We start from the raw sequence: 13865 nt of genomic DNA on the forward strand, positions 1-13865 counted from the left end.
TAAAACAGGGAGAGGTGTAAGGCAATTATCTGGAAAAATGCTGTCCAGCAGGACTTTCTGAAATGATGGAAATGCTTTCTAACTATGCTGTCCACCCAAAATCTGTCAGTTTGTCATACTGTGGTGGCTTATGTGTTGCTGAAAGCTATGCCACTGGTATTTTAAATACCAGCAGAGTCACCCATAGTAGACAGAATAAGACAGACTAGGAAAAAGTAGGCAGAGACCACTTCTGAATGGTTGGCCGCTGAAACCCTTATGAAAAATTGACACTCACTCTTATCCTCCAACACATCACAAAGATCCTGGCGTCACCATGGACCGCTACCCTGCCTGGTGTTATCGATATTGTAAGACCAAGTCCTGCTTCTGCCGAGGTGTCCCTGATGCCAAGGTTCGCACCTTTGACCCAGGATGGAAGAAGGCAAAAGTGGATGAGTTTCCACTCTGTGGCCACATGGTGTCAGATGAATATGAGCAGCTCTCCTCAAATGCCCTGGAAGCTACCCATATTTGTGCCAACAAGTACATGGTGAAAAATTGTGGCAAAGACGGCTTTTATACAAGTGCGGCTGCATCCCTTCCAAGTCATCCGCATCCACAGATGTGGTCCTATGCTGGGACTGCCAGGCTCCAGATGGGGATGGACGGGCCTTTGGAAAGCCCCAGGGCACTGTGGCTAGGGTCCACATGGGCCAAGTCATCGTGTCCATCTGCACCAAGCTTCAAAACAAGGAGTATGTGACTGAGGCTCTACACAGGGCCAAGTTCAAGTCCCCTGGGCGTTAGGTGATCCACAGCTCCAAAAAGTGGAGCTTTACCAAGTTCAATGCTGATGAGTTAGAACACATGGTATCTGAGAAGCACCTCATCCCAGATGACTGTGGAGTCAAACATATCCCCAGTTGAGAACTCCTGGACAAGTGGTAGTCCCTGCATTCGCGAAGGCCTTGACAGCACTGCCCCACCTGACTTGTGTCTCAATGAATTCAACTTTCTGTCTCAAAAAAATAAGTGGAAATTCATGTCATATCAGTGATCTCCCTCATCCATGTGATTTATATTTCTTTGTCTTGTTTTTACTCCTGTTTGAAACTTAATCAAAAATCTGTAGTATCAGTATGTTTTAAAATAGGATATCTTTTCTCCCCTATACAATAGCATAGTCATTGGAAGGATTCAAGTCTCTTCACTGACAGGATCTCAAAATGCCCATGGACCAGTTGTTGCTGTTGTTGTTAAGTGCCATCAAGTCAGTTTCAACTCATATTGACACTGTATTAGGTTTCCAAGAAGAGGCTGGTGAGTTTGAACTGCCAACCTTGCAGTTCAAACCTATTGTGTTTTCTAGTGCATTATACTTCAGTGCTACAGACCAGTTGTTGTTGTTGTTATGTGCCGTGGAGTCGGTTCTGACTAATAGCGACCATGTATAGGGTTTCCGAGGCTGTAAATCTTTACGGGAGCAGAAAGTCTCCTCTTTCTCCCGCGGAACAGCTGTTAGTTTCGAACTGCTGACCTTGTGGTTCACAGCCCAATTTGTAACCACTACGTTACCAGTAGGCACCAAAAAAATCTGGGCATGTACCCTTAAATACTCCTTAAACCTCAGGAGAATCCACAAGGCCAACTGGTTTTACCTACCTTAAAGGCAACCTTCTGCTGGGTCAGAGGAAAACAGCAGGCCCTTGAAGAGGCTCAAACCTGAGTCACAAAGACCTACATTTATAAGACATCCCAGAATAAGTTTAGTATGCCCCTACCACTGACTTGTGCAGTAGAATCCACCATAAAGAAATGAAGCACAAGCATCCAATTAACATGGTTGCTTCCTGAACAAGCCAATTCCTGAGAAACCCTATCTATCCCTATGAATAAATACGATGCCTTTTCCCAAACAAACCTTTATTTAGAAAACTTTGCTCAGAGAGTCAGGGGTTAAGCATTGCATTATCATCTCTGCTTGCAAATCTCTTTATTCTAATAAATTGCATATGAGGGGATAAAACAAAGAAACAAAAAAACCACCTTATGAATAGGAGAAAACTGTCTGACATAGTGTTGGAAGATGAACTCCTCAGGTTCAAAGGCATTCACAATATGACTTGGGAAAAGCAGCCTCCTCATAGATGGTCTAAAGCTCTTGGGACCTGAATTTCCTGATTGAACACAACTCAAAATGAAAATAGCTACAAACATTAACAAGCAGAATGTGGAATATACAAAGTAGGAATCTAGGAAAACTGGAAGTTGTCAAAAATGAAATGGAAGAATTGCTGGGAGCAGAATCAATGCAGGGAAGACAACAGTAAAAGTCTGCACCTGGAGTCTCTTGCAAACCAGGTCTGACCAGTCATAGGCTGGTTCTCACAAGGAGAAACAGTTGAATGGACTTGAGGGGAAGAGGAGAAAAGAAAAATTGGTGTGAAATGAGAGAGGTACAGCAGGTACATCGTGAAATTTCTCAGGTGGCTTTGAAGGCAAGAGCCATTACATGGCGTTAGAAAAGTACTCCAGTTTTATTATCTTTGTATGTATACATATAGTTGTTGTTTTCTTCTGGGTTTTTATGACTGTCATTTCAATCTTGCTCTTTGGGCCTCCTTATAACTTGTAGGAGCACTTTCTCTCCTTGTCTGACCCAAAAAGAGCTGCAACTACAAAGATACAGCCCAGTTGCAACTGAACTCTTTAAAAAACCTGACCAGTTGGACGACAGTCAATACTAGCTGTTGCATACCAGAGCAGTGTCTACAACCAACACCTGCAAGAAAGCATGCTGAAGAGACCTGTACGAGCAGTGAACAGAGAAGCCATCTCCTGACCACACCTACCAGGAGGCACATGCTTAAGAAGAGACCAACTTACATTCATCTAATTAAGGACAAATATGACAACACCACAATGCCTAAAAACCAGCAGAAAATTTCTGCTCATGTGCAGAAACAAAAAAGAGTAGCTCAAGCAAATGACCAAGAGGAAGAGGTACAAGTTAATTTGGAGAGAGAACAGGCTTTAGAATTACTTGCAAACGTATTTAGGAGAATGATAATGAAGAACATCCAAATGTTCCACAAACGGTCGAGGAAAACAAGGAAGAAGTCAGGATGTGATACAGGAAGAGTAAAAAAAAAAAAATAGATACAGTAATGGAGACAACACAAAACTTGCAAAGTTCATATAATCAGTACTAAACGATTAGAAATAGAGAATACACAGAAAGGGTAAAGGAGTAAAATTGAAGAGATAGAAACAAGAATTAGCAAGCTTGAAGACAAATCTCTCAATACTGCTACAATAGAAGAAGCAGCAGAGAAAAATAATGAAAAAATCTGAAGAAAGCCTAAGATACATGTGGGACAACATGAAGAGGAATAACTTATGGGTGATTGGAATTCCAGAACAGGAAAAGACAAAGAAAACCACAAAAAAGAGCTGAAGAGCTGCTGGAAGAAATTTTCCCTAACATCATGAAGGATGAGAAGCATTCAAGAAACTGAAAAAACCCCAAACAGGATAGATAGAACGCCCTCAACAACAAAAAAAATTCACCAAGACATATCATAATCAAACTCTTCAAAATCAAAGAAAGAATCCTGAAACAGCTAGAAAAAAAAGAAATGTTACCTACAAGGGAAACCAATAAGATTAAGCTCTAATTTCTCAGTAGAAACCATGCAGGCAAGAAGACAATGGAGACACATATACAAAACTCTGAAAAAACAAAACCGCCAACCAAGAATCATATACTCAGCAAAGCTGCTAATCAATTACACAGGTGAAATCAGATCTTTTCCAGATAAAAAGAAATTAAGGGATTTTGTAAAAGCCAAGCCAGTGCTTCAAAACATACTAAAGGGAAAGAACAAACAAGATGATGGATCTGGTGGGAGTGCAGTGAAGAGCTCCATCAACAACAACACAGAATACCAGACCAAGCAGGTTCAGAGGATGGTCCCAGAACTCTGAACCACATATAAAGGAATATTTAGAAAGTTGGAAGGCTTATAGACAGTGGAATTTACAGCAGAAGTAAGAAATCCTGTGTTTTCTAATTCAAGGCGCTCAGCTGCTCCCTGAGGGGCCATTTTGGGCAAGACCAAGTAAGGAACAGATCAGAGCAGCCACAGACACCTGACAGAACCGCAGAGATAAAGGTGTGGACATTCTTTTTTTCCTATCTGTTTACTGGCCTCTTGCTGTCTATGCACATCCGTGCAGGTGATAAGAGGCAGTGCCTGAGCAAGTGGACACCCCACCCCCACCCTCAGAGGGTTCTATAACACATGTGCACGGATCTCCTAAAATTTAAAGGGACAGTTTCCACTTAAAACCAAACGGCAGCGAAAAACAGCCACAGCTGGCCCTGAACTGTTTATCACTAGGAAAAAGGCCTGAATGGGGATTGTGGAGCAGGACAGGCAAACTAAAAAGGAAACAAGCTGATAATTAAATCCTAAATTACGTCATAATGACCAACAGTGGCATCTTGAAATTTCTCAGGAAGAAGAGTGAAAAGGGAAGCCTATTTCCTGATCACATCTACCTGGAGGCATTCAGAAAGCATTAAAAAATACCAAAATACATACCCATCTAAGTATTAAGTCCACAGATAACCCCTGAAGATGCCTAAAAAACAGAAGCAGATGACCATATCAGCACACGTCTAGAAAGGAGATAAAGTAACTGAGACAAATGAGTTGGAGGTAGACCTAAACTCCATATTGGAAGGAGGGTAGGCTTTGGAAATGCCTGAGCAGGAATTCAGAAAAATGAGTATAAAATGTATCAAAACACTATACAATGGAGTTGAGAAAAATAAGGAAGAAGTCAGGAAAGCACAGCAGGAACAATCAAATAAGATAGATACAGCAATGGAAACAATTAAAACCCTACAGAAAGAGGCCCAAACGATTAATAATAGAATATCAGGAAAATAAAATACACTGAAAGGGCAAAGGAATAGAATTGAAGAGATGGAAGGCAGAACTAGTGAGCTGGAAGATAAATCCCTCAATACCACTAAGCTAAAAGAACAAGCAGAAAAAAGGATAAAAAAATTTGAGAAAGGCCTAAGATTCATGTTGGACAACATGAAGAGTAATAACTTAAGAATTATTGGCATTCTGGAACAGGAACAATCACGCAAGTCCACAGAAGGGACAGTTGTAGAGCTTCTGGAAGAAAATGTCCCTAACATCCTGAAAAGCATTCAAGAAGCTCAATGAATCCCAGGAAGGACAGACCCTAAAAGAAAATCACCAAGCTCTCCAAAGTCAAAGATAAGGACAGAATCCTAAAGGCAGCTAAGGAAAAGAGAAGTGTAACATACAAAGGCAAACAAAGCAGATTAAGTTCGGATCTCTCAGCAGAAACCATGCAGGCAAGAAGGAAATGGGAAGACATATATAAAACCCTGAAAGAAAAAAACTGCCAACCAAGAATCCTCTACCTAGCCAAGCTGTCAATAAAATAAAATGGTGTAATCAAAATATTCCAGGATAAACAGGAGCTAACGGATTTCTCCAAAGCCAACCCTGCAATAAAAAACATCCTAAAGGGAGTTCTATGGATAGGGAACCAACGAGAACAGACAACAACCAGAGATTGACTTAAATGGCATCATCACCCAACAAATGGAACTCAGTCGACAAATGGAAGAGTCAAGAACGGAATAAAACTATAAGAACAAATTCAGAGGATCTGGGAAGTCAGTCTATGATCAAAACAATTATAGTGCGAAAGAAGCTAAACACAGAGGAACAGAGATCTAGGTGGTGGGAAGGTCAGGTAGATTACAGGATAAAATAGACTCTCTTAAATGGAGGGAAAGGAGCTCTGGTAGCGTAGTGGTTACGAATCCGGCTGCGAACCTTAAGGTCAGCGGTTTGAAACTACCAGCCGCTCCGCGGGAGAAAGATGAGGCTTTCTACTCCCGTAAAGATTTACACCCTCGGAAACCCTGTACAGGGTCACTATGGGTCGGAACCGACTCGACGGCACATAACAACAACAACAACAAATGGAGGGAAAAGTTAATCACAATGGTGGGATTGGAGTGGGGGGTTTCAGGGGAGGTAGAGGGAGGTGATGATAGAGCACAGGGTAAGGGCAGACACATCATGTTTCGGGTGTTGGGAGGGCAATACAAGAAGGGTGAGGAGGTAGACAAACAAGGTAGATAGGAGACCACTGAGACAGGTTTGCATGGGTTAAGTGGGACAGAGTAAATAGTGATGCATGCTGAACCTTGGAACAACAGGGCTCTGTGATACAGGGATCTAGACATAATTTGAAGAGGTGAAATAATACTAAGATGCTTGACTATCATGAATATTGGTTTGGTTCCCTTGTCTACTATTGTAAAATATACACTTGAGTGGGATAGAAAGGAATGTTGGGAAACATGATTACAGAAAACTTGTAAGCCCTTCTTTAGTCTATAACTGACTGGAAAACCTAAAAGGGATTCTAGAACTTGCCCAGTGAAACAGGCCTCTTGTGGAGCCTTTGCAGAGTATAGGACCTTAGATGGAATCCTGAGTCTCATCCAGAACCTTCTACGGTGGGATATTCCCACTAGCAAGGACAAGCAGACCAGCCTGGAATAGCTAGAGCGTCAGAAGATGCATCTTCATTGAAGGATCATCAGGAAAAACCCAAAACAAAAATGTCAGTATGACTGGCTACTGCAAGAATGAGCAAGCTGTTCGCCAGGAAGTCATCAAGGCAAGCAATTAAGTTCCCTTAGGACAAGCCCCCCACTAAGACTGAAACTCAAAGGGAACACATGAGCAGGCATGTAAGCTTGCTGGTGGACCAAGTTGGTCTACTGGTGAGTGGAAGAGGGGGAAAGGCAGCAATGAAGAAATGGGCTGAGTTCAACCATTGACTCCCATTAACCTGGAAATGAGAGAGGAGAAGTGGCCTGGTTGATCCAAAGTGCTGTGAGACACCTGAGTCCATGGACAAGGATATAGTCACAGAGGGCTAGAGCTGAGAGTGAAGCATCCAGCTGATATGAAGTGAGGAGAGAGGCACAAGAACACCCAAACTTGCAGATAGTATCCATTTGATGTTGCCTCGATGGCTTGATAATCAGAACACAACTACAGGAAGATTTAAAAAAACAAACAATTTTTAATAAAGGAAACAAGGGTAAATTGCTACAATTTGATGAACGTGACCTATACTCATGGAGGTGGTATCTTTAAATACCAACAGAGAAGGAAGGAGTCTGCCCATCAAGTATCAATGCTATCTCCACTATACACAGAATAGATAGGGATGGGTAACTTAGACATTGGCTACCTAAAATGAGAGGGCGATAAAGGCTCAAAGTGACTGGCTTACAAGGTTCCAACAGGGAGTTTAATTTAAGAGTGTGTGGGGGAGAAAGAGTCCCCAATGAATAGTTGTCATCTTGTCTAGATGGGTCTGGTGAAAAGAGACGGGGATATGATTCCTATGATTCTATAGTGAATAATTATTATCATGACTAATTGCAACCATTACAATTGTAAAGGTAGAAGTTTTGTAACAAAAATGGGGGGAGCAGTTAATCTTACTGTTCAGAAACAAAGGACCCTAGGACCATCAAGGAAGAAGAGCACAAGTGGAATGCTGGCTCTTATCCAGAGAAGCAGCTACACCAGAGATGGAAGCAGAGATGGGGAGATGGAAAGGGGGAGCGGCTGAGGACTGTAGATTCATGGGAACGGAGGGACTGTTCCTAGCTGCCAGGAGGCTGACTTACAGAATGTGCCCTTTGGTGGTGTAAATTATTATATATGCCTGAGTGTTTGTTGTTGTTGTTGTTGTTTAAAAAAAAAAAAAAGAGCTAAAGTTAATAGAGAGAAATACTGTAACTGATGGTACATGGAGGGGAATGTAATCATTGTGATGAAACAAGTTATATGATTTGTTGAATGTAAAACTGATGATCTGTCCTGTAAACTTACACTCAAATCCACAATACAAACTTAAAGAAAAAGAATTAGCAAATTGAAAAAGCCGATTGAATAACCAATGTAGAGAGATAGCGAGATAGGAAATATGAGAGTACAACACAGAAACATTATTTAATGGAAATGCAAGAAGTAAAGAGTAGAAAAATTGAGGGATTAGCACTAATCAGAGCTAGTAACTGAGAAATTGAACCGTCATGCTAATCCACATCTTTGGGTGAAACTGCTGACTCTCCTCAGAGTCAAAGAGAAAAATCTTAAAGTCATCCTTAGGGAAACAAAGAAGCAACTAGATTAAAAGGCAGACAGATGCTGGAAAATACAGAACCTTGGATGGCATGTCAGAGAATTTTTCCTTCATTCTAAGTCTTATCCATGAAGGCTATGTTTTAGGTGGATGAGTGAATAATCAGTTTTGCTTCTTCAAAAGATTATTCTGAATTGCTATCAGGACTGACTGTGAGTTTTGGAAATGTAAAGGTAACAAAAGGAGGGGAGTGGTTCATTTTGTAACAAAAGGAGGGGAGTGGTTGATTTTGCAGTCCAGGAGCTTAGTTCCCTGGGACCAACAAGGGGAGAAGAGTGGAGTATGGGACCCTATCCAGAGAAGCAGTGATGTCAGAGATGGAGGCAGAGATGAGGATATAGAGAGATGAAGCGACTGGGGACTGGGGACTCAGGACTCTGGGAGGGAGAGGGGCTGTGTGGTGACACAAGATGGGCAGGCTTGTGGGGTGTACCCTTTGGTTGTTTGATGATGCATGGAGGGGACTGTAACCATTGCAATAAAACAAAATATGATAAGGTCAATGTAAAGCTAATGTTCTCCCATGTAAACTATCACATAATTCACAGTAAAAACTTAAAAAAAAAACAAAAAACATACTAAAGGGAGTGCTTTGGACTGAGAACCAACAAGAACAGACAACAACCAGAGACTAACATATGTGCCAACACCATCAAGAACTCAGTCCAGATAGGAAGAAGTCAGAGCAGGGAAAAAAAAACACAAAACCCACGAGAATTAAATTAAAGGACCTGGGAAATTAGTCTATGATCAGGGCAACTACTAGGTGAAAGAATGTAAAAGTATGATAACAGAGATACCACAGGTGAAAAGCTCAGGTAGCTTTCAGGATAAAACACACTGTTTTAAAATGAGGAAGAAATTAATAAAGTACACGGTAACCCCAAAGAAAATACATCTCTACATCCAAGCAGGAAAAGAAAAACTCAAGAACATTTTGGAAACATTAAAACTATGAAGAAATTAACAAGAAAAACCACTAAAAAACATGAATTCAGCACAGGAAAGTATGCAAAACAGAGAAACCAGCAACACCACAAAAAGCAAACAGCATAATGACAGCAATGAATCCATACCTATCGACAACTACACTGAATGTCAGTGGATTAAATGTACCAATCAAGAGACAGAGTAGCAGAATTGATAAGAAAACAGGATTCTTCTATATGCTGTCTGCAAGAGACACATAAAGACAAAAATAGACTAAAAATTAAAAGATGGAAAATGTATACACCAAGCTAATTGGAGTCAGAAAATGAGCAGGAATAGCGAGATTAATTTCTGATAAGATAAACTTTAAGGCAAAAACCAGCATAATGGACAATGGAGGACACTATCTCATGATTAAGGGGTCAATTAAAAAGCAGGACATAATCATAACAAATATTTATGCTCCCAATAAAAGATCGCCAAAATACATAAATCAAACCCTAATATAATTGAAGAAAGAAACAGACATGTCTACAATAATAAAGGGAGATTTTCATACACCACTTTTAAAAAAGGACAGAACAACCAGAAAGAAACTCAACAAAGACACAATGAAACAAAACACCACAATCAACCAACTTGACCTCATAGACTTGTTGTTGTTAAGTGCCATTGAGTCGGTTCCAACCCATAGCAACCCTGTATAGGGTTTCCAATACAGAGAATTAACCTCAACAACACCACAATACACATTCTTTACCAGGGCACAGGGTACATTCTCCAGAATAGACCATAAATAAATTATATGCTCTTAATTATATTGAGTAATTTCCCTTCAATTCCTATTCTGTTGAGTATTTTTATCAGGAATGAATGATGAATTTTGTCAAAGGCCTTTTCTGCATCGATGGACATAATCCTATGGCTCTTTTCCTTTTTTCTTTTTTTCTTTATATGGTAGATCATGTTGTTCATTTTTCTAATATTGAGCTATCAATAAATTTTAAAACATCAAAATACTATAAAAGGTGGCAAAAAATGGTTAAGCACTTCAATACTAGCAGAAAGGTTGGCAGTTTGAACCCACCAAGTGACACCAAAGAAGAAAAGCTTGACAATCTGCCTCCATAAAGATTACCGTCAAGAAAATCCTCTGGAACAACTGTACTCAGCACACAGGGGGTCTCCATGAGACAGAGGCGCTGGGCAGCAGCTAACAATAGAGATAATGAAGATGAAAATATAATCAACAAACATTTCTTAAAACTGAAAGAAGTTTCCAGAAGGAAAAAGCTGACCCAACAAAATGGATGAAAACAGATCTACACCAAAGCATATACCATTACAGGATAAAAAGACTATAAACTAGAAGGAAATGTAAAAGTGTCTTTATAAACATAAAAGAAAATTATTTCCAACCTGAAATTCTATATCCAAATTTTTTGTTGTTGCTAAGTTCCATCAAGTCGGTTCTGACCCATAGCAACCCTATACAGGGTTTCCAAGGAGTGACTGGTGAGCTTGAACCGCCGACCTTGTAGTTCAAATGGCTTTGCAGTCTGGTGCATTAATCCACAGCACCACACCAGGACTCCATATCCAAATTATCAAGTGTGAATATAATAAAGACATGTTCAAATATGTAGGTTCCTGTTTTAAGGAGATACTTGGGATGTGCTCCACCGAAATTAGGGCATAAACCAAGTAAAGAGAAGAGTCAACGTCAGACACAGGACACAGAATGGATGCCAGTGAAGAAAAATCCAAGTAGGTAACAAAAAGACTTTAAACAGGAGTAAGAGCCTATTCAAATCTGTCCAGATTTCCTTCTCAACATTACAAGATTTTAAATAAACACAAAACAAATTAATAGAAAATCTGCACTTGCTCTTAGATACAAAAAAAAATTCAGAAGAAAAGGAGAGAAGAGAGGGAAAAAAACAGCAGCAGCAACCATTGAGGTGGTATGCCAATCTTTTCTTGATGAAAAAGCTCCGAAGTTCTTCTGGATCACCTCTGTGCTCTCACAATCCCTCATTCCAGCTACTTGACAGTGGTCAACTTCATTTCTCCCAATCAGAAAAATGATGAATGGAAATAAATGACAAGTTTAACGATGAGAGATACAACTATCTTCTGATAAATAGTGACTCTTTTTAAACAGAGAATTCGGTGTAACTAACAACCAGCAGTTACCTAACTTCTTTATTTCCTAACTTAGGAGTCCTGGTAGTACTGGTTAAGCAATCAGCTGCTAACCTGAAGGTAAGCAGTATGAACCCACCTGTCACCCTGTGGGAGAAAGATGTTGCAGTCAGGTTCCATAAGGATTAATGGTCTTAGAAACCCTATGGAAAAATTCTACTCTGCCCTATAGGGTTACACTGAGGCAGAATAGACTCAAAGGCAGTGAGCTGGGTTGGGTTGGGTTGGGCTTGGATGGCACGGTGGTTAAGCGCTCAACTGCTAACCAAAAGGTTTGCAATATGAACCCACCAGCATCTCCATGGGAGAAAGATGTGGGTAGTCTGTTCTCATAAAAATCATAGCCTTGGAAACCCCGTGTGGCAGTTCTGCCCTGTCTTTCTACAAATACGAACTGATTCTGGCAGATGATACAACCATGTTTGTTAAAAGATAAGGGGGGGTTCTTCCGGCAGCACTTCCCTGACCAGCAGGACAGGTACGTGAGCTCGGGAGAAATAAGGGGCAGGGTCACAATAGGGGCCCCAGCCTGGTAGACAGACAGATTTGGGGCAAACATAAAACATTAGGCGGCAACTTTATGAACTTGGTTTTTTGAAAGAACTAACTATTGAGGGATTACGAGCATTTTTAACCCCCACCCGCCTGCTCCTGGCACTTACGGAGGGGGGGGAAGGCTCCGCCCACTTCTGAACCTAACAGGGCCTGAGCAGACGCTCTCAAAAGGAGGACACTCTCAGAGAACCAGTGAGCCTGCAGGAACCAACATAGTCCATCCCAGGGGGTTCCTAATAGCCACATTAGGTATTACCAGTGAATATATAGGGAAAATTGGGGGGCCCAAGGCACAGGGGAACAAAGAGGCATTTTAGACGTCATCAAAAATAGACCCCATTTGCCTACAAGCATGAAGCCCAGCCCCCATCCCTTCAGCCTAGGTTAACTCTCCGCTCAGTCTCAGAGACCAGCCCAAGCTAAATAGCAACTCAATCCCAATAACAAAACACCCCTGCTGTGGCTCAATCTGCCAGACTGCAAACCCTGAAGAATTGCAAGAAGTGTGCACTGCAACTCCTACAGGAAACCATATACTGGCTAGTGGAGGGTCATAACCCACCCCACAGCATCTCAACAAGTAGCAAAACCTAGAGGGATCCAAAACAGAGTAATAACATTTTAGATTAACTGAAGAAGCGCAGAGGGCAGGAATCGCTGGCAGCTAGGGCAAAGGTCGCCGGCAAAAGTGGCTCGGAAGTCCGGACAGAAAGGAGTCAAGACAGAGCTCCCGGATTCAGACCCACAGAGATAGGAGGAGACTAGAGGCTAGGAGACTTGTAGCCAGTGGAACTTGGAGCGGAGGCAGAAGGGCACGTTCCCTTAAGCCCGCTGGCCACGCTAGGTGATCTGGGCCCACAGCCTGGGAGAGACAGAGTGGCTGGACTGAACAGGGGCCGCAGAGACACCAAGCCGCAGAAACGCTCCGCAGGAACATCTGAGGTGCTTTGACGACTTTGGGTGGTTCCGAACTAGTTGTGTTTTTTTTCTTTGGTGTCGGGAGGGGGTGCGCTCACGGTTTGCCCAAATACATCTGGGCAAAAGGAGGTAGGGGCTTAGCCGAGCGGCAAGGACCCGGCCCCACCCCTGGCACTCTCCTTTGCCAAGAACACACACACCTAGGCCAGACTGAGACGAGGAGTTGGTCTGCCTTACTTAACGGGTTTGAAAGAGAGGCCAGCGTAGTGCTGTAGAGTGCGGTGCTGCACTGGAGATTCCTTTGAGAGACAAGCCCGATGGGACGGAGCCGGTGGCTCATGCTCACCAACCACTCATAGGAAACCCCATACAGGAGACACGGCTGTGTGTACTACTTGGTCGGCTTGCACTCACAGATTTGAGAGCCATCCCACTGTAGCACGGTGGACTGGAGTGCCACTCCAGGGCCTTTTGGTCTGCGGGGTCGGTAGCTCAAGCTCATGGGCCGCTCTTCGGAAGCCCTGCGCGGGGGACGCGGATAACCGTCATATGTGGTCTGCCTACTTGTTTTCACTGGTTTGAGAGGAATCCGGCACAGCGCTGTGGGCTGAGGTGACACACTATAAGGCCTTTTGAGCTGTACGCCCAGCGGTTTGTGCCCACCAGCCACTCCTCGGAGACCCTATATATTATGAAATGTCTCAAAACACTCTACAATGGAGTTGAGAAAAATAAGGAAGAAGCCAGGAAAGTGCTACAAAAACAATCAAACAAGATAGACACAGCATTGGAAACAATACAAAACCTACAGAAAGAGAACCAAACAATCAATAACAGAGTGGCAGAAATAGAAAACACTCTGGAAGGACTAAGGAATAGAATAGACGAGATGGAAGGAAGAATCAGCGAGCTAGAAGACAGGTCTTTCAATACCTCCAAGACAGAAGAACAAACACAGAAAAGGATAAAAAATTCTGAAGATG

General features: G+C 42.1%; 1 pseudogene; it reads left to right on the plus strand.

Annotated features, from left to right (window-relative positions):
• Positions 1-316: 316 nt before the first annotated feature.
• Positions 317-954, plus strand: LOC102814847 (annotated as a pseudogene).
• The last annotated feature ends 12911 nt before the right edge of the window (positions 955-13865 follow it).

Source organism: Chrysochloris asiatica, unplaced genomic scaffold (genome assembly GCF_000296735.1).
Source record: "Chrysochloris asiatica unplaced genomic scaffold, ChrAsi1.0 scaffold00107, whole genome shotgun sequence".
NCBI classification, from domain to species: Eukaryota; Metazoa; Chordata; class Mammalia; order Afrosoricida; family Chrysochloridae; genus Chrysochloris; species Chrysochloris asiatica.